Genomic DNA, 22,675 nt, shown 5'->3' with positions numbered 1-22,675 from the left:
TGATGTTCTTTCTGCCAAGAACACTCCTCTTCCTTCACCTTCTTTTGGATAACTCCAGTGTTCCTCCAAGTCGCAACATAAGCATCAGTTTCTCAGGGAGGCTGTCTCCAGCCCACTGATCAGCAGAGCTTCCCTCTTACACGCCTGCATACTGCCCTACATTCCCCCATTATAACACATGCCCCAGGTCATCGTAATTTCTTACCCAGCATCTCTTTCCTCACTGTGACATTACTTCCATGAGAAAACAGATTATGGCTATCTTCCCACTGCAGTTTACCCAAGACCTATCCTTATGTCTGACACAAATTTGGCATTTGAAAAATAGTTAATGAATAAATGATTTAATAAATTTGGCAGATCGCATACCCTAAGGCAATCTTGCTCTTTATTCATTAAACAAAGCATAGACAAGACCCATGGAATCAATGAACTATCCTGAAGGAATGTGTAAGCATAATTCACGTGGCATATTACCTGAGATTCTGGATTTCTGTGGGAGCTACTGGAATACAGATCCCCTTTCTTGTCCTCAGAAGGAGAGTTTGATATTTATTTGCTTTTCTACTGTATTTACTTGTTTTTATTGACTGTCACAATATTTAACTAGCCAACATTAATCATTTGAAAGTCTTTGGAAATCAGAAAACTGGGCTTATATACAAATGTGTTTTGTTTAAATTGTTTCCAGATGATCATGCTAAAAAACATCCCATTTTAAGAAGAATCAACTGTGAGTAATGTGAGAATTAAAGTGAGGAAATGGAGTCTTAAGGTAAACAGAGAGGAGGGGATTTAAAAGGAAATTAAGATAAGATGCATTAGTCTGGTACAAGAGTTTTCTTTTTTTTTTCTAGTGAATTTAAAGGCAGTCTGATAACAAACATTTTAAATGGCTTTAAGTACATCACTGAGGATGCTAGCGCTATTTATCCCATTTCTCTAACCACTGTCTGAGCAGTTTCCCAAAAAGGGAAGCCCTAATGGATTTAAATAGGTGTACCTGAAATTTAGTTTTATGATTTCTAGTCCTACCTTCATATCCTTTACATTACTCTCCTTCTCCACACTAAAGAACATTCAAAGAGCCAAGTAGTTATTGATTGCTCATTTCCTCCTGATTTATCTGTGGTTTCGTGTTTCCTTCACAGTGTGTCACCTGCCCCTTTGTGTATGTCTAGCCCTTTGATATCCCCCACCCCCAACCCTATTCAACCTCATGACCTTATAAAATAATTGGTGATGCCTAGGGAAAATCAATGTTCCATTATTGACCATAATTGCTACTGTTCAAGAAAGCTTCCCTGAACACCACCTGTCCCCTTCCTTTACATTAGGACCCCATGCTAGTCACGCCTCCCTACAACCCTCCTGGCAAACTTAGACAACAATGGGGATTATGTAATGGTTCTTGTAATGTCTTCCTTTCCCATGGGACTGAGAGCAGTATGAGTAAAAGGATCATTATAAATGCTGGTCAAGTAACCTTAGTTCTGAAGAATACATACCCACCATTTCATAAAAATAATTAGGTGAATTCTTGGTCATATAGAGAGGCAGTTCACATTGATTGTTTCTGCCCTTTAATTTTCATTTTTAAAACAAGAAAATATTCAGGATTTAAATTTGACTAGTGGAAAGACAAGATTTCTCTTCATAGCTAGAATTGTCATTTCTACTTTCTTCCTAACATTCTTGATCTTAATAACTCACATAAAACTATTTGTGGACCCTCTCATTTGGACTTCCAGAAAGAGTTCATTTTGGCTTCAAACTATGTTTGCCAGAATAAGCTTCTTAGAATACTACTTTATTATGTCAGCACAATGTTTGTTTTTCAAATATACATATTGACAATCTTATAAAACCAAAATATTTATCTAGATATTAAAGGTTTTCCACAATATGGCTCAATCCTATTATCCAGTCTTGCTTTGAACTATTTCTACTTTGCTCAAATTAATTTATTCACTGCCCCTTCAAACCTATTTGTGCAAAAATTTCTCCATGATTTGTTTTATCTTGTGATATATCTTGACTATCCATCCCTACCTCCAATGATTCAAATCCTACTCCATCTTACAAGATCCAGTAAAAATCCACATCTTCCAAAAAGTGTACTTTAGAATATCCAGGCTGAAACAAACTCTTACTTTCTTAGTTTTCATTAATTTTGGTTCTGTATTAATCAAGTAAACTATCAGCTGTAACAATGTTAATGGCTTAAACATGAAGTTTACTTCTTGCTCACAGAACAGTGCTGAGCAGGCTCACAGGTGGAAGGCAGGCTTACTCAACACTGTCATTCAGTGACAGGGAGACAAGGGGTCTTCAGTGCATCATTTACAAGGTGACCTTGGTGGTGGTCTCCAGTCCAGCCTACCAGAAAGGAACAGATGACGGAAAGCAGGAGATCCAGCCAGAACTTGAGATAGGGAACATCATATTTACTCACAATTCCATTGGTTAGACTCAGTTACATGTCATTCCTAACTTCATGGGAAACCACAAAATGTAGTCTAGCTATGTGGCCAGAAAGAAGAAGATGTGAACTTTCTAAGAAGCTAGGTTTCTCTGTCACAGAAATAGTGCTTCTTCAGATACTTGTAACATTTCTCCTTTAATTACTATTTACGTCACTTTTATTATTTAATATTTTGCATATGTATTGCTTATTTCCTTAAATACTCAGTTCTTTGCAAATATTAGAGATCTTAGGCAAGATTTTGCCAAATCCTGGCTTGTTGTCAATCCTCACTGAATTCACTAACAGGGACTTCTAAGTGCAGATATTTTGAGATGTGATAAAGAGCCAGAACTATATGTTTTATGCACCAGATGTAAGGAGACAGAGTTGCCAAGACGTTGTGAAAGTTGAAGAGAGAAAGTTGTGTTCTCAGCCAAACAGAAGGCTTACCCACTCCAGCAAAGATGTGAAACTTAAGGAAAGAGGTATGCAGAGTGACACCATGGTTCTTTTAAAGCATTCAATCTATCTCTGTCATGTATACAGAAAAATAACACCCAATACCCTCCAAAAGAATCAAGGTTTAAGGAAAATCTCATATCCTTATATTACACCAGTACACGTTAGCAGCTCTGAATAATTGCATGAATTGAGGAAACTTGATTGAGGAATTCATTTAGATTGGTAGGAATATAATTGATGATGATGTTACTTACCCTGAGCAAGAGTGCATTTAAATCCCTCATGCCGGATCACGAAGAGCCCGACTGGGAAGTAAGAAAGAACCACCAGAGTTAAACAGGAGGATGGGTTAAGCGGGAAGCAATTAGAAGATGTTTAAAAAGGCAAATGAAACATAATTGAAATCTGATGGGTGATGATATGTGGAGATTCAAGTATGCATGGTAATTGACTTCAACAGGGATCTGGAAATAAATAGCAAAATCCTTGAAATGACTATGTGTTCAGAGGCAAAAAGTCCTTCCCCCAAAATACTGGAAAAGCCAATGACAACAGCCATTGAGGTAGCAGACATAGGTCCCAAGGTAGCAAAGGGGGCAACTATTACAAGTAGGAAATTAATCAAAATAATCCTCCTTTGCATATCTAATCAATTCTGTACTGTAGATTCCATCTCTAGAATTGGTCCATGCCCACACCACAATCCTAGTCCAAACCACCAACATCTTCACCTGGACTACTAAATATTTTCCTTATTGGTCTCTCTACATTCTCTCTTAACCCCTTCCAATTGACTTTCTATATTACATCTAGAATGATCTTTTAAAATTCTGTTATTATGGATTACTCAGATAGATCCTGAAATAAGGACTTGGGTGTAGGTAAGTTATTTGGGAAGTGATCACAAGAAGCACAGGTGAGGGAATGGGGGAAAGGAGACAGTAAATAGCAATGAGCCCTAAGTGAAATACTGCAGTGAGCAACTGGAGCTCAATCCTGGTGGGTACTTCTGAGTGACCATGCAGAACACATGTCGGAATTGTCCCAATGAGGGGAAAGCCATCATTTGTTGCTTACCTCAGTGGACATTAAATCTCAGCCATTTCTAAGTCTATCGATGGGTGTGGCAAGTTTTTATGGCACTGAGGCAGCTTCAGGCAGAAATACAGAGAGATGAGGATGCTAGAAAGTGGAAGCTATCAGCACAACCAAGAAATATTGACTGCACTACAGGTCAACTGAGATATGGGGCATCTGCGGCAGGACATCAACATCATTTGCCCTAGTTCACTCCTTACATGACTCAAAACCACTCATGCTCTATTTAACCACAACCTATAGAGAACAACTACCACTGAGCTTCTCAGTGTTTCTGATAACCCACTCACTAGAGTATTCCTCATTCCTCTAGTAAAAAGAATGTCTTCTGAGTATTCCCAGGAAGTAGTCAACTGGCATTTCTGGCCCCATGTAATAAATCCATTCCAACATACCTACTCCCTGAGTCTTCTGAAACACTCTGCAATAATCTTCCAAGAAGTTTCTGTAACTGTAGACCCTTATTGCATAAAAAGCTTTAAAGGGCCATCCCAGTCATTTTTTTAGGACTTGTTCCAGAGTCTTTGCCATGATGTTCCACGTTGGGAGGCTCCTCTCCTTTACCAAGAGGAAGGGAGTCACTTCTGCCTGCCCAGAGTGTTCAGGAATTTGGACTTCCACCCAAAATTCCCCATCCCATGTCTCAGGGTCCTATTACTTTAGTATTAGGACCTGGACTTTTGCATAGGAGACCTCCAAGGCTGTGCATTCCATCTCTTTTAGATTTTCATCTCCTGTCAGATTTTTAATACAATCTTCCCATGAGTTTTCTAGTTTTTCAAGTGTGCCCTGAATGACAGTTTCTTGATCTGAGCCTGTTATTTTCTTTCTTCAGTCTTCTAGGGGAGTTAATAAGTGCCAGACAACTCTACAACCTACATATGATTACCATTGCTGCCATATTGTGTTTAAGTACAAGGGTCATTGCCTAAGTTAGTGGTTCTGCTTCAACATTTACCTCAACCCAATCCACAGAGGAAGACTGAGGATGATGCTACAACATTCTGGGGATTATCACTACCCACTTATAACCACCGGCAATGGTTCCTGATGCCATATGACCAGTAAATGGCCCAATTTCCATAACCCCATTCCTAAAATCTGCTTTTTAGTATAACTTCCAGCACTAGCCCTCTTAGTTTGCGTTCCTTAAATAGAAAACCCTGAGCTAAGGACTTTCATATAGGCAGTTTATTTAGGATATGATCCTAGAATCACAGTTGAAGCAGTAGAGAAAGTGTGCCAGAGAAAGGAGAAAGCTGATAAATAGGTTACTCTGAGGAGCAACTGGAGCTCAATACCTCTAGGGCTTTCTGAAGGATCATGTAGAGATTCCTCTGAATTTTCCCTCTGAGGGATGAAAAACTCCACTAACTCTCTCCTTTGTTGAGAATTGATGGGTATGGCATAAATGTCCAATACTTGCTGGCTCATATACCAGCTAAACAAGATATTGTGGTACCAAAGAAGTTCCCAGGCAAGAAAGCTGACAGATGAGGCAGGAAAGCTGGAGATCAGAAGGCCCAGTGAGGCTAGGAATTGACCATCACAGACAGCTACACGTGAACTTAAAATAGTGCCTAGCTCACTGATTATGCCTTTTCACTCCTTAAAAGCGTTCAGTGACTTCCCATTGCCAAGTCAAAAACCTTGTTCTCAGTTATAACCATTCCACTCCATGACTCCTTTGTCTCTGCCCTTCAATCATGCTGTTATTCTTTCTGTTCCTCAAGCAACTTCTTCTAACATCAAGGTCTTTCCACACACTGTTCTAGCTGAAGCCGTCTGGCCCTTCTCTCTACTTTGCTATTTCCTACGTACACTTCAGATTTCATGAATGCCATTTCCCTCGGGACTGCTTTTCTAAAACTTCAGGTAAGGCGAGCCTATTGTGATTTACCTCCATGGCATTCTGCAGGGCCACTTTTACAACACTTGTCATCCTTATTATTATATACTCCATGTCTGACTTGCCCACTCCTCCACGAGAAGAGAATTGTATTTGTTTTGCATTCTCAGCATCTAGCCAAAATGTGTCACACAGCAAACTCTTAACTAATAAGTGTTGACTCAATAAAGGAAGAAAAAACTTAGAGCTAAGGTATAAGATTAGAGGAGGACAATTGGCAGAGCCATTCTGATTTGAAACATTGAGCTAGTGACTAAGGATTGATTTTAAAACCACATGTGACACTTAAGAGGAAAGAGCAAGAGGGCCAGAAATGGAGATGGGAGACATCATACCTGGGAAAATAGGCTTAACACACATTCTGGCAACCACCAGCCAATATGTGCAACTGTCCATTACAACTCCTCTTTAGAAGGGACAACATTAACACGTCACTAATGTAAGCAAGCACATCTTATCTTCCCACTCACTGTAACATTAATTCAACATACGATCATAAGGCCCGTCTAATGGAGTCAGGGCTCTTTGAGAAAACTTGTTAAGTTCACAGTCCTCCAAGAGTTTACAACCTCATAACACAGAACTCAACCATTTTATTACATAATTTGGATATCGACAAAAATAGGCAGTATTAGGACATAATTCTTTTTGTAATAATTCAACATAATTATGGCATCTGCTATTTTCCATATCACTTTTCTGGCAATAGAATTATGATAAATGCATCAAAGAATTATTAACAGACTAAGATGTATATTTGAATCTGCTCATAGGCATTTACAAACTGTAGATTTAAAGGCTTACGTAATTTTGATGAATGAGACAAACACAACATACTGCTCCTAATTATTTTAACAATAGTATAAAATGGGGTACAAATGAGATCCTTAGTAGCATGGTTGCTTCTGAAACCTTGTACTTCATCAGCCATTCAGACCTCCAGGCTAGTAACAGAGATTTCAATTGCCTTCTCCTTCTAACAGGCCCCCCTTTAACAGCAAATTGTTATGACTCAAGCATTTTAAAGCCAAAAATATGGTTATTTAGAAGAACTGAGACTTAGAGAACTACAGAAAGGTTATAATCTCTTCACTAGCTATTCAATTAAGCAGACAAATACATAGAAAAGAACACAATATAAATACATGTGCTGCATGGTTAACTTTCCGCCCCTCCTCACATGAGTACTGGTTAGCTAAAACTGGTTACTGCAGAGACTGTGTGGTGCTGTGGCTGAGTCCTTTTCTGTTACTCTGACCCCACAAGTCTACCAGTGCAGCTCCAGTATCAAAGCTGATATGATCATCATTGGCAGTTCTGATGTATTTTTGCTGCCCCTAGATATATATCTATTGTTCTCTTATTTCTACTTCTGTTGTTGTTACTATACCAGATAAAGAGGTATTGATACAAAGAAGGTGTAGGAAAGAACATACGCTTTGGCCACATACGGGTCAGGATCCAAATGTTTGACCAGACATTAATTTACTCAGTCAACTCTCTGCACTCTCTGAATTTCAGTTCCTCACCTGGGTGGTGGGGAGGAACATATGGGAAACACCCCTACTTACACATAATGGCACCTCTCTACATCTCCTGGGATCTTGGCCAGGCTTTTAGCACTAAGCGGCACTGGTGCCACTTTTTTTGAATGCTTGCAAATGCCTGTGAATGTCTTCTGATTCATGTTTGTGGAGCAGAAAAACTGAATCTCATGAAAAAACAGTTTGGAAAACTCAACCTTATTCTTTATTTTTAGAAAGAAAACATATAACTAATATTGGAAGAAACTGAAACATAATAGAACACCTATTGATACTTTCCTGGAGGGAAATATATCTACAAATATAATTGGGCCAAATAGTGTAGAGAAGATTTAGGAGCATCACTTAGAACACAGTCTCAACAATTTTCATTACACACTTCTCTTCTTCCAATTTTGTGTGTTTCAGAACAATATAACATTATGTGGATAAAATGAATCACAGCTGAGATCTGGCCCACATGAGATCAACGACACTTCTCCCCTCTGCTAGAGCACATCCTGCAGTGAAGCGTGCAGGACACCTGCAGCCGTGCTCACCTTGGGCATAAGAAATGGTTCTGGCTGCAACTCTGCCATTACCTAGTTCTGAGCCTGTGGACAGGTGATTGTCGTGGGTTGAATGGTGGACTCACAAAAATGTCCAACCAGAACCTCAAAATGTGACTTTATTTGGAAAAAGGATCTTTGCAGATGAAATTAAGTTAAGGATCTCATAATGAGATCATCCTGGTTTTACAGTGGGTCCTAGCTCCAATGATATGTGTCCTTATAAGAGACAAAGGGGGAGAAAACACAGAGAAGAAGGCCATGTGATGATGGAGGCAGAGAGTGGAATGACTACCTTAAGCCAAGGAAGTCTGGGAGCCACAAGAAGCTGGAAGACGCATGGAAGGATTCTCCTCTAGAACCTTAGTGGGGAGATTGGCCCTGCCAACATCTTGATCTTGGACTTCTGGGCTTCAGAACTGTGAGAGAACAAATATCTGTGGTTGAAAGCCATCACGTTTGTGATTACTTATTAGAGCAGCCCTAGGAAACTAATACAGTAAGTTTCGTGGGGCTCAGTTTCCTCGGACATAAAATAATGGTGTTGGAATGGATGATTCCTAAAGGGTCTTCCAACTCTGATTCAGTGCCTATGATTAGCTGGCATATGGGCAGATGGGAAAAAAAAATTCATGAAACTATAGAGAGGTTATTAGTGAATATGAGGGATTCTCATTCTTTTTCAGCTCCCAGTTCTGTATAATTTCCTCACTCTGGTTATATGCAAATTTCAATCCAGAACTCAAACAAGTTTAAGGGTGAAAAAAATCAATCTTGTCATGATGCACATCTACAAGATATTTATACAAACACTGTTTCATAGCTGAGAAAATTTATTCTAAGGCTTGCCATTTAACACTTTATTTTGGTCGTTAGTACCGTTGAGTCAATTCCAGCTCCTAGCAACCCTGTGGACAGCAGAGCAGAACCCTGCCTGGTCCTTTCGTGCCATCCTCTCACCTTCCAGCACTGTATCAGACAATGCTCCACTGCTATTCACAGGGTTTTCATGGCCAATTTTTTCGGAAGCGGGAGGCCAGGTTCTGCTTCCTAGTCTGTCTAGTCTGGGAGCTCTGCTGACAACCGTCCACAATTGCTGACCCTACTGGTATTTGAAATACCAGTGGCATAGCTTTCAGTATCACAGAAACACACAACCAGCACAGGATGACAGCCGACAGATGGGTGGTGTGGTCCCCTAACTGGGAAACAAACCCTGGCTGTGTCAGTGAGAGTGCCAAATCTCAGTTACTGGACCACCAGGGCTGGCTCTAAAATTTTATACTTGTAGTGAAAATGAGTTTAATCCGTTATTTTTCCTTTGGTTAAGTGGTCACTTGAAATTCATTCAGTTGTTCAAATAGCATTTATTGAACATTTACTTTGGCATGACATTTTAGGATGTGCTGGAGGCACAAAAATAAACAACAGAGAGCCCTGCCCTGTCTTTGAGTTTAGTGGGGGGGCAATAGACAAGCAAAGCAACAGCTACACAAATTGTAATAAGTGTGACAACTTCTACTTTAGAGGTATCCTTGGGGAAATATGGAACATAGGAGATGAGCATTTAACTCAACACACAGGACTCAGGGAAAGTTTCCTGGATGAGGAGACATGTGAACTACCCTAAAAGATGCATAGATGTAATCAGGAAGAATAGAGGGTAAATGTGATTATAGTTAAATGCATAGTTATATGGAACAATGCTTAGGAAAGTGGACCTTGGAGAGTTTAGCTGGGGCACAGTGTGCATGTGATGGTATTATGGGAATAGGTCTACAGAGACAGGCAAAGATCATTGCATGTGGGCCAGATGTGCCTGAACCGAGTTAAAGCCATGGGGATGGACAGAAAGTAGAGAGCTGACAGTGCTTAATAACCGATCTGTGTTGGAGATAAGGGAAATAGGTAATACCCGTTGCTGAAATGGTGACTAGGAGGACAATAATATCACTTTTGTTTATTTTGTTTTGGTTTAGAAGAGGATAACAACTTTTATTTACACTTGAGTTCAAGTTCAGAGCCACCTAAGATAGGATCTTAGACAAAGTGGGAAAAAGCACAGATCCCGAGATCAAGGTTCAAATTCCAATAAAAGCCTGTTAACTGTGTGACAACAGGCGAATGTTATGGCAGTTTCTTCAGTAAAGCGGGGAGAGCACCACCTCAGCTTCCAGCAGCTGCTACAGCTGCCTCTGCCCCAGGCTCTCCCCAGGCACTCTACCTCACAGGCAGCTCAGCTGAAAGAGTGTGGGTGCTGCAGGTCTCAGGTCTGCTGGTTAGCATGGTATTTGGTGAAGTACCCCTAACCCCAAGGAGGACAATAGCATCATTTACCACAAAGGCAGGGACAGTTTTGACAGAGGATACAGGGAGAGGAGGAGTTCAAGCTAAAAGTACCTGCAGGTTATCTTCATGGAGCTGTCCAGTAGTGAAATAAATTTGAAATAAGAAAATAAATTCAATGCCTAAATATGAACTTTTACATCTTCAGTAGATGAGATCTTTCAGGGATGGTACATAGTTAAAGAAGAGGGAACCAACACAGTAATTCCAGGAAACATCAGCCCTTGAGGAGGACTCTCAGGAAAGAGTCCATGAATGAAAGAGAAGATACTAATAGAAATGAAGGAGCAACATCCCCAGAAAGTGTGTCGACTTGTGAGTCACTAGAGGATGTGATTCAAGAAAGAGGAGGTTCCAGCAGCATCAAGTACTCTGGAAGGGAAAATAAAAAGAGAGGAGCCCATTAGAGATGGCCACGTGAAGATGATTGGCAAACTTAGGATGAGTAGTTCAATGGAGACATGAAATAAAACAAAAAATCCAGATTACTAAGTGATTTAGTTAGAAAATGAACCTAAGAAGCACAAAGCACATTTGGCAGAATCTTGGCTCTAAAAAGAAAGATATACAGATATAGAGTGTGAAGAGATGGGGAGAAGAAAATAAGAGAAGCGACAATGTCCTTGAATATGACCAAGGAATTAAGATACAGAACACATGAACACAGGTGGAGGAAATAAAATAGCCAATAAAACAGAACAGTCTTTTTTCTCAGCTTTATTGTGGTATAATTGGTATACAAAAGACTGCACATAATTAATATATGCAATTTGATGAGTTGGGACATATGCACACACTCATGTTACCATTACTACAATCAAGGTAATAAACTGAGGGAACAGAGGCCAGAGATGATGGTATGTTTACAGTGATGGTAACAGTGCACTCCACAAGGACAAGCTCTTTCTGTGCTTTGGTCTCCTTCTTTGTAAAAACAAATAATTGTACCTATCTCATAGTTTTATAATGAAAATTAATTAAGAAAATACATGTAATACAGTAAAATCATGCTTATACACATTAAGTAAGCTCTCAAACATTGACCACTATCATCATTATTATTGTTGCTGTTACTATCTTCTTATTAGTAAGAGGGGTACAAGTAGTAGTATTTTCTGAGAGTGTGGTGTTTGAGGGGAAAGCAGCAGTCTGAGAGAATGACAAAATCTTGACGCGGCAGTTACATAAATAAGAATGACAGCTGTCTTAGAGAAACACTAAAGGATCATCGACTAGAAACTTGATATCCCAGTTGGTGACTGGAGACCATAAATTTGTGATTTTCTAAATTGGAGAAAAGTAAGAGCATGGAAGGAAATGGGCTGGGATGACCCAGAGCTGGAATTAGGCAGGAGGGGCACAGAGGAAGGCCCAAAGAAAGAGAACTTGGAGCCTGGCAAAAGAGTTTGTAGTTTACGGACCGTGAAGCTCCTAGATGGTAAGGAGTAAGCTGGGCCCCAAGTGGGTGTGGATTGAATTTGAGTTTTCAGAGATTTTAAATATATATATACATTAGAAAATCAGATTACACATAATCTATATTATCTAATAAGTATTAATATATGTTTACATAGGCGTAAATATATATATTGTGTATGTTTTTATATGTGTGTGTATACATATGCATTCTCAGTGAATGAGCGGTAAAGATGTGCTAAAAATACCACGGTTAACCTCATATGGTCGACATAATTGCTATGATTTTTTAGACTCTGTTATCTACAGCTAGAAGAAAGTTTTTTTTCAGTGAAAACTTCAAAACTAGATCCACATTTTAAAACTGACGAAGAAAACCAGAACAGAGGAGTATGAATAAGAAATAACAGCATGCACAGTAACGAACATCCATATGCTTTTCCTGGTGATTCTCATCCTTGGAGCTTCTATTTTTCATCATTACACCCCTCACTCATACTCCAAACATACTATCTTTCATGGACCTTGGTTTATCTTTATCTTCAAAAAAAATATGTATTTGTTCATGACACGTTAAAATCGAGAAAGGATATAGGTTGAATAACAGGAGACTGATTTCTGATTAAGTATTAATACCTGTATCTGAGAATACTAAGACAGCCATGCATCTATTTGTAGTTGTCATAATAAACTTCCTTATTGTCTAAACTAGGCAATTTGATATAATATATTTGACTTCACTAGAGACTGAAAAATAGGAAATGATATCCTCTTGTTGCATGGCTAGTTCAGTTAGATCTCACATAAAATAAGTCAACTTGACATTCCATCATTCAACTACTTTCTTTAGGCTGAAATAACTCTCTATTACCCAAAATAAAGCACTGTATCAGAAGATCTCAATTTGTCTTGGTAATGAAGCTAATGGTATCATCAATTACAATCATATTGTTTGAATATGGTGATTCTAAGTCTGGGCAATAACTCAGTCCTTCACATGAAAATGAGACAAATTATGTAACACATTAGTGAAATTTATTTTGTCTTCCTGACTTCCAACCACCTACTGATTAAATCATTATGCTGCCTGAGAGAATGGATTAAATATATATACTGAAGTTCACGTTTTTCTTTAATTTCAAAATCGTTACAACCGGTTTTCTGGGTAAATGCTAGTGCTGAATTGAAACATCTGTTAAAATAATCTACTAATCATTATCACTAAATTTACTTAAACTTAGAAACTCATGTTATTTTTTTCCTCTATTTTCCAAGAAGCTATCTCCCATCTAATTCCAGTATGTTTAATGCAACCTTACAAACAATATAACAAAATGATAATGCTAACTAAACTTTTCACAGGCCTGAAAATTGTCATAACCAATGCTCACTTTGTAGCCTTTCTGCACAATAGTTCCACAATCTCATATACAGACACCTATATTAATTTATTCAACAAAGATTTATTCAATTAATTATGTCCTAGGCACACTGCTGAGCATTAAGAAAACAACATTAAACAAGATACACAAGTTCCATATCCTCCTGGAGCTTAAATTCACAAACCTTTTGATGTTAGAAGAGTTATCGCAGCAGTAGAACTAATTTGCTGAATTCACCAATTTACTGATTTGCTGAGAACATATAGAAGGAAGTCCCCTATTTGAGTACATAAATTGAATATTTTTATTAAGTTGTTAAAACGCTGTTTTTAATTGTTAGTAACAATCTTGTCAAAACAAGAATAATATTTTGTTAAGTCAGAAAATTTTGTAAATTTGGTAATTTGGCCACTTGACAAGTTCATCATTCAGTGAGTTGATTTTTGGAAAGTTGGGTGTGACTGAATTGACCCGGAGATGCTTCCTCCTACCCTTGCAGATGTCCAGATTCCCAGGACCGGCTTGTTGGTGCATCTCACTGAATCTCACCAAAAACTGTGCTCAGCTATTGCAGGAGGAACTTAGATCTGCCTGTAGATGATGACACTGAGGCTCAAATATCTGACAAAAGTCATAAAATTAGTGTCTCACATGACTGAGCACTATCTCTTTCAACCCTGCATCCAGCTCACTTTAACAGCAAGAGTCTCTGCCAGGCCTTTGGTGCTCAATGGACAGGACCTGTATTTTTTTTCTTAGTGTTACGCTGACATGTGTGGACTAATCGTGCTGGTAATTTCTAATATCTCCAAGCAGGAAGCAGTCCACCTCAGGGAGATCCCACATCCAGCCCATGTCACTAGAAATTCAGAGCTGTAACCTGACACTATGTTGGTACTAAGGCCACGTTTGGATTCACAAATGAGCAACACAGTGAGCCAAGTGGAGAAGGGCAGAAGGTTCTCTGGAAGCTTGACATGTCCTGGTAAAATCAGGGGTAAAGTTTACACAGTAGCAATGCTTATGGACTTTATAGAAACTTGGGAGGATGGAATTGCTATCAGACAACATATCTGGCTAAGACTTTTCATTTATCCAGCAAATATTTGAGGTACACAGTTTAATTATCAAACTTTAACACGTCACAGTCTCTCCCTTCAAAATTTCAGCTCTGGTGGAGAAAGAAGGTGATATGATCCCACGGGAGTTTTAAACTTTTGTGCCTCAGTTTCCTCAATGACATGCTGGAACTTACAGTGATAATTTTCTCATCCAGTAGTGATGAGGAGGAAATGAGATGATAAAGTACTCAGAACCTTCTTCTCAGAGCTGATACCTGGATTGCCTCTAGAAAGGTGAAGCGATCTTGAGAACAGCATATGCACAGGTCACAGAGGCAGATCCTGGGAGCTTCCACAGGTCTGGGATATCCCAGTCCCTAAAGAGAGGAGCCTGGAGAGTTAGCAAGAATCAGATCAAAGGCCGTTCAGATGCGCCAAGGGCTCCGAATTTTATCCTCTAGACTTTGAAGAGATACTTGAGTGCTTTTAAGCAGAGAGTATCATAATGAGATGTACATTTTAAATTGATTGTCCAAAATCTAGAAATTGAAAATTAAAATCACTACATCAATAAAATAGTAATGATTAAGAGCTTATTGTGCACATAAGGAGAGTTTGCAAATTGGGAGCTTTCAAATCCAAAACTGACATGAAACTCAGAGGCATGACGTTATAGGACGGCTTATAAAGTGAAAATGAGGGCTGTTTAACCTTCACAGTGATTGGTTATTCCAATAGGGGTTTCCACACAGCAGGGGATTGGCTAAAAGTGATTGTCTTATATCATTTTCAGGAAGATAACTTAAGTTTCTTTTATGATTATCAGAGGTATTTACAAGAAATAAACTAAGTTTCACTTATGTTCATGAAATAAGCTGGATTTTGTTTTGCTTACATAGCTTAAATGGCTTTGTCTCCTTGGAGGATTTTCCAGACTGCGTTCCATTTTATTTTAACAGGATCATTCTACTAATGGTGTAGATGATTAGATATAGATATAGACATAGATAGATAGATAAGGGTAGAGATAAGTTGTAGATATGGAGATAGATATAGATACAGGTAGAAATAGATATGAAATAGATATATAGGTATTTACATAAGATTGAATAGATATAGATATGGATATGGATATAGCATAGATATGAATAAATATAGACATGGGTAAAGGTACAGATAAGATATGCATGTAGGTGTAGATGTGGATGTAGCTATAGACATGGCATTTAACCAATAAAAGAAGTTTCTTCCTTGTGCCGCTCTGTGCTAGCTGCTTCACACACAGTATTTCAGAAATTAACAAGAGAGCCTCTGGGCCCTCAAGGAGTTCATATTCAGGAATGAGGGAGGTTTTTGCGACAAGACATTTCAGAGGAATAATACTGAACCCCAGGCTGTGAAGTGCAGTAAAGGAAAGAGTGCTGCCTATGAAGCAGCGTCCTTGCACAGACCCGAGGTGAGGTAACACGCTGCAGGGGGCTGCGGCGAGGGGACTCGGGGTTTGGCCACATTAAGAACAATGTACTTTTATTACACGACAGGCACTACATCCATTATCTAACATAATGCCCACAATAAATATGCAGGACATCTTCTATTACTATCCCCATTTCACAGATGAGGAAACTATAGTCAATGGGAGTCATTCCATGAACTTAAGCTGGAGAATCACATATTCTGATTTTCTTTTTAGAAAAATAACTCTGGCAAGAGCAACCTGAGTATAAATTACACCTCACTGCCTTTTCTTTAAAAAGAATAGGGGACAGATTGTAGGAATATGAGTTTGAAAGTATGGAGACCAAACTCGAAACAATTGGAGTGGTTTGACGCCAAATTATAGGGGTCTTAATGCAAGTCAGTTGATATGATAAAGGCCAATGGGACCATTAGAATGAGAAAGGGAGGGAGAAGCCTAGAGAGAAAAAAGTTAGAATGACTCCCAGACAACTCTTTGTAATCTGGGTAAAAATGTAAACATGGAGTTTAAAAGAAAAAGCAGGTCTGGCAGAGGCTTGGTAGAGTTGATTTCAGGTTTTAATGTTTTAGGAATAAGGCGCTTTTGGTGATCCTGGTGGAAGCATCATTTGGAGAAACGCATTGGAGCATAGGAGCAAGATCTGTAAATTGGCATCATCTAGCTGGTGAAGCTGCAATGAGTTTGCCTGTAGAGAAGCGCGCTGAAAAGTGAGTGGTTGGAAAGCTGTCCACCAGTGACTCAACAGCTGTGTCACCTCTCCCTTGAAGCACTCCCATGATGACATAGCTCTACAGGACCTGATATGGTCAAGGAGTGAAAGACCACCAGGTGTGCAAGCATCAGCTAACATAAGGCCATCTAGAAAAGAAAGTTCTTGCAAGGTATCACAATGGGCTGCTTCAAACAGTTCCGGGAGCCACGTACCAACAGAAAGTACTATAATTGCCACGAGACTCAAATCTGATGGAGGAATTGACTCTATTACAGAAAGGCTTGAAGAGTCACGAGCGCAAGAGGCTGCTTTGCTACAGCCCTGAAGTCTTCCTGGAGGGCGCCCACATAACCAGCATGAGCCAAAGTCAGTGAGTAAAATGAAACCACCATGAAGGAGACCCTGCTGTCCAGCTGGTCTTTCCACATTCATACTCAGTAAGCAGTATCAGCAAAAACAGGTTTTAAAATAAAGTTCGGTGGTTTTACACAACATTTTATTGTTCTGTCTTTTCTAAATGATCAAAATAAAAAGCTTAACTAAGAGATAGATTGATACTTCATTTTGCCTTACTCTAAAGATACGGCATCTGTGTCCTGAATATTCTACATTTAAAAATCATTAAATAAAAAATATTCTAAACCCACAGTAATAAAGTCTGTTAAATTAAGACAAACTATGTTCAAATGAGAACAGCAGTTGATGACCACTTTTATTTAAGAAGCTAACATTTTTTTCCTTTGAGTTCAAAACACTTGGAAAACAAAACCAGCATGCTGTCCATAACAGAATAGGATCCTCCTGGTGCAGAGCATTTTAAGAACTTCTGAGAGTAGATTATTACTATATTTTGGATCCTTAATTCAAAGCATTTCTAAATGCTTTGAGGCTTACAGGCAGATTTTCATGATTATATAGAGAACTGCATATAAAAGATAACAAATGTGAAATAAACAAAACCACCTCTGTGAGTGAAGGGCGATACACACCAACGACCCTTGGGAAGTCAGTGAAAACAGAAGGTGACAGATAAATGGCCTAAAGTCTAGTAGAAAAGAAAAATGGTTTTAATTCCTCCTGCTATGCACCTCCCAAGTCCATCTTAGTTACTAGTCATTAAAGTCATTTAGAATTTAGCTTAAATTAAAAAAAATGTAACTATCTTTTTAATGTTTTTCCTTAATATTTTTGTACATATTATTATTGTATTATATTGAAAGCTGAGAGGGGACATTTTTAAGAACATCAATCTATATCCTGATAACAACTGCTTTCTATTTTTAAGGCTACTTTCTTATATAGTCCTCTACTCAAACTCTTCATTCCTAAACACCCACCTACACAAATATACAAACGTATAAAATCACACACAGTATTTTATAATTTGGTAACAGGTCCTGCCCAAATCTTTCAAACCTGATAAAAATATAATTTGAGAGTCCCACTAAGCAATATTGATTCTAGTGCATGTAGTTTGCCCTACATAATTCAGTAACATTAGAAAGCTATTTTTAAATGATAGTGATGTGTTTGGCATAGAAAAAAATGTGGAGCACAAGAAATATATAATTTCTCTTTAGTCATGTAACTTGATCTACTCTCTTAGACAGTATAGTTAGCATAATGAAATTTTAAACACCCAAATTTTAAGGTGCTAACAGACCACATCTACAAGTCCCACATCTACTTACCCAAGATGTGGCTCAGTTCCAGAAACTTTCTTTTTTTTTTCACTCTGGTATGTAGCTCTCTGAAACAATGCGTTACCTCAGAAGGTGATACTTCTAGAAGTAGTCAATCTTTTATTTTGACCAAAAGGTGGCTATGAGTTTTTCAGATTCCCATATTTAGGTTGGTTGTTTATCTGGTATTCACTGAGTTTTTCAGGAAAAAGTGTTTTAGATCTACTACTCAGTGCTAGATGATAGATCAATATGGGAAAAATCTAAATATTTTGATTATATAAATACCCACCTCAATGCAAATAGGCTCCTCTAATTCTAATTGTTAGGTCTTAGAAAAGCTTTTAAATAAAAAGTATAATTACTTATTACCATTAGTGCAAGTTCTTAAAGGAATTCTGGATGTCACAACAAGGTTATGTCATCTCTGTCATGCGGTCCAAAAAATCAACAGATACAAGTGAACAATACATATATTAAGAAACAACAGAATCTCATTTGATGGCAATATATGCCAGGAAGTGATCTTTAAACACATAAAAAAATTATGTTGACAAAAATTTTTAAATGCTTAAGGTATTCTATGATAATGAATTTAAAAGTATTTAACAATCCAGAAAACTGGAAAGGTCAACAAATATGTATTCATTTGCATACATATATAAAAATATATACACATATATAACCAAGTATATATTTATATAACTAAGCATGTGTTTATATTACTAAGTACATTTATATAATTAAGCATATATAACGAGGTAAATATAAGATATTCAAGCTTTAGTCATAGTTATTAGGCATTTTGTAAACAAAACAAAGAAAAGCAAGCAGGTTTGAGACCTAGTTAAGGTCAGATTACAATTCCCATGAGAACTCTGTCTGTTTTCTTCCTTCTTGTATTAGTCTGCTCAGAATGCTATGACAAAATACCATAGACCAAGAGGCTATGACAACAGACATGTATTTCTCACAGTTCTGAGGCTGGGAAGTCCAAGGTTAAGGTGCCAACACATTCTGTTCCTGTTGAGAGCTCTCTTACGTCCTCACATGGCCAAGACCAAGTGATCTCCCTCTTTTCCTCTTCTTAAAAGCTACTAATCCCACCAGGTGGCCCCACCCTCACGACTTTATCTAACCTTAATTACCTCCCAAAGGCCCTGTCTTCAAAAATCATCACATTGGAGACTAAGATTTCAACATACATATGAATTTAGGAGGGAAACACAATTCAGTCTACAGCACTTCTTATCTCTTCTTACCCATCACTTTTTTTTTCTGCTGAGGAAGATTTGGCCTGAGCTAACATCTGTTGTCAATCTTCTGCTTTTTGTGTGTGAATTGCCACCGCAACATGGCCACTGATGAGTAGTGGAGCTCTGTGGCCAGGAACTGAACCTGGGCTGCCAAAGAGGAGCACGCCGAACTTAATCACTAGGCCAGTGGGGCTGGCCTCCTCATTACTTCTTTTATCTTCAAAAGAAAATTATACAAGAGATGTGAAAACTTTGGGTGGCCAGATGTGCAAATTTATGTACTCAATGTTGCTTCAGTTAAGGATATCCAGGCAGATGGATAAAAGATTCCAGGGGTGAAAGACACCAGGAATTAACCGCCAACATCTGAGAAAAGTGTTTACTATTTTCAGTTAATACTCGTTTTGTAATACAAATATTGCTATGTGTCCCACGTTATGTTATATATCAATCTAGTGAAATTACATGCACAAAATACATAAAAAGATATGTACAAAATGAACACTCCTGGTAACAGTTATCAGCATAGCCTCCAGAGCCAGATGGTTTAGGTTTGAAGACCGTTCTGTCACTTACTAGCTAGCTGACTTTGGGCAAGTTAATTGACCTGCCCGTGCTTCAATTTCCTCACCTGTCAAATGGGAATAACAATAGTATTCACTTCATATGATGGTTGTGAAGATTAAATGAGCTAATTTATATAAAGCACTCAAATACTATATAAAGAGCAATGTCTGATAGATAGTTATCTTACTATCCTTTCATAGCAATAAATGAAAGGATTGCTAAATATAAAGGTGAAACCTAAAATATGCTCTCAGAGGAGTTTCAATTATAAATAAGACTGGAAAGGACTATGGAATTCACTACCAAGTCATGGAATAACCTTGAAAATGCAGGGAGTTTCTGAAGTGGTCAAATTTCGTGTCATTGTATACCAAGGCTAACCTTTTATGATGGTTACCAGAGCGTCCATCAAATCAAATGTAAGGTTTATGAGGACATATTTGGTTCATTGATGAATCCCCAGAACTCAACCAACTTTTGTTGAATGTATGAATGAAGAAATATGTAGGGATGAGAAATATTCAACATAAATGGTGGCAATAAATTAGGCCAGTCAGAATTTCACGGAAGCACACTACACATCTGGTCAAAAATAAGAAGAAAAATGTCATAGTTTTCTCAATTGTGAAGTCTGCATTGTTAGCATCAAAGAGAGTAACAAACTGAAATGAATATAATACCTAAATGCCTAAATGCCTTGAATTCACCTATATAGAACTAACTAGAAGCCAGTTATAAAAGACATTGTGAGAAGTCTAGTAACAGGCAATAATTAGCCACTTGCTCCAACAGTGTAGGCAAGAGAGCTGTTACATATATGCCTTCTGCTTGTTCGGCAATTGAAGTCATTTCTTTTAGCAAAACCACATGACTCATCTCTGAATAAAATAAAGTCCTCCCAAATAAGAGAATTTCAGCTTGAAAAGGCATCAGCCAAAAATTTGGACCTGTGTTGGAAGCTCAATAGAAAGATAGCTTTGCTCTATTAAGAGTCAACTGTCGTTCATTGTTGCAAAACACAATCTATGACTCGCAGCCATATGGCCGTCATGCATAGGGTTTTGTCACAGTGTGACTTTAATGTATAAATAGCTAAAATTTCAAAATCTACAGGTGCTTGAGAGTGCCATTAAAGTCTCCAATAGCCTTTTAAAGTTCTATTTCTAGAGTAGTTAAATGACAGGAAGTGTAGTATACATTTACGGACTGCTATCTTCTTCTGGCTATTACAAAGTTTTTAAACACTTATATTCTCTAAATTTTAATATGTCCAAGTTTTCAAATGTGAATGTATTTTTTAATTTGCCAAATAACATGACAAATGGCTTTTAAGAATCCTGTTTACTATCTCAGGAAAATTGCTTGATCCCTAAAAATACACAAGTTTGATTGATCAGGTGAGCCGAGGAATGAATGGGAGTTGAGAAGTACAGATAGTGAAAGTTGACTTATACATATATATCTGTTGCATTTAGAATCACTAAGTGTATTAATAAAAGCCAAGTTACTAATACCAATAGAATACCTACTGAATTTGAATTTCTAATAATAGAGCCAGAGAAAATGTATTTTGAAGAGTCTTTACAGATGGTCCTGATATGTAGCTCGGTTTGTGAAACACTAGTGTAGATGACTCTGGGGGATGTGTTAAAGAAGGGAAGATCTGAAGAGGTTTAAATGCTGTTTGGAAATAGTAAGTCGATGGAGAGATAATGAGGAAAAGAAATAAACAGTGATCACTGCAAACAAGTTCTCTCTGGGGACAGGGTGAGACAGGCTGATGAGCACAGGGTGAGCTTCTAGATTTAGAGAGAAGGAACCCACCCTATACTGAAGCAGAAGGCGTGGAGGAAAAGAAGAGTGGAGATGCAATTCAGTCTATAGACTGAGGGGCAGAAAATTGATATTTCTAGACTTTTCTCAAAGCCAAGCCATCTCCTGACATTGAGGAATGATGAGTTGAGGTTAGATATTCAATACAAGTGCAGAAAGCTTGAAGTAGCTGATTGCTTTGCAAATTAAGATACTATATGTTCTTTCCTTTGGAGAGGCATTGAAAAGAGATTCACTAGAAACCTCTCGTTAGTAAAAGAGATTCACTAGAAACCTCTCGTTAGTATTTCTTATGCGCCTTAAACTATTATAACTACCATCAATCCAAACATGAAGTCTAGGATTGATGAATGGGACAGGACAATTATAACAGCTGAAAAGCCACACTGAAAGAAATTTATCAATTTCCATTAAGGCAGGGTTGGTCGTGACAGCCTTTGTTAGTTGTGGGTGTCATATCATCTATGATTATCATCATCTATAATGAATCATCTATAATTTCCACATCACAGCTTATTTTTAAAACATTTATTCCTGGGGGAGGATGAAAAATTATTGTCCCTCCATAAAAATGTACTTCTGTTGAATCAATCTAGGTCTTCTTCCTTAGGTGAATTGTGGTAGAAAGAAGATGAACATCCTAAATGAAGAATGCCAGAAAGAGAGCGGGTAGGAGAGGGAGGAAGGAAGGGAGGGAGAAAGGGGGGGACCTGGGGGAGAGACACAGAGAGAGAGAAAGAGGTGGGGGGAGCTGACTCATCATTTCCCCCAGTTTTTATATGGTATGTTTACTGTTCTTTATGTTGGCTGAAAGGCACAGGTGGGTTCAAGTTGATTCATGAGTCAGACATATCCATAAACCACAAGAAATTGTATACTCAAGTCTAACCACCACCAAATCAAAATACAGAA

Source organism: Equus przewalskii, chromosome 7, assembly GCF_037783145.1.
Source record: "Equus przewalskii isolate Varuska chromosome 7, EquPr2, whole genome shotgun sequence".
Classification (NCBI taxonomy): Eukaryota; Metazoa; Chordata; class Mammalia; order Perissodactyla; family Equidae; genus Equus; species Equus przewalskii.
The sequence above is the reverse complement of the archived record's forward strand: the minus strand, read 5'-3'. Positions refer to the sequence as shown.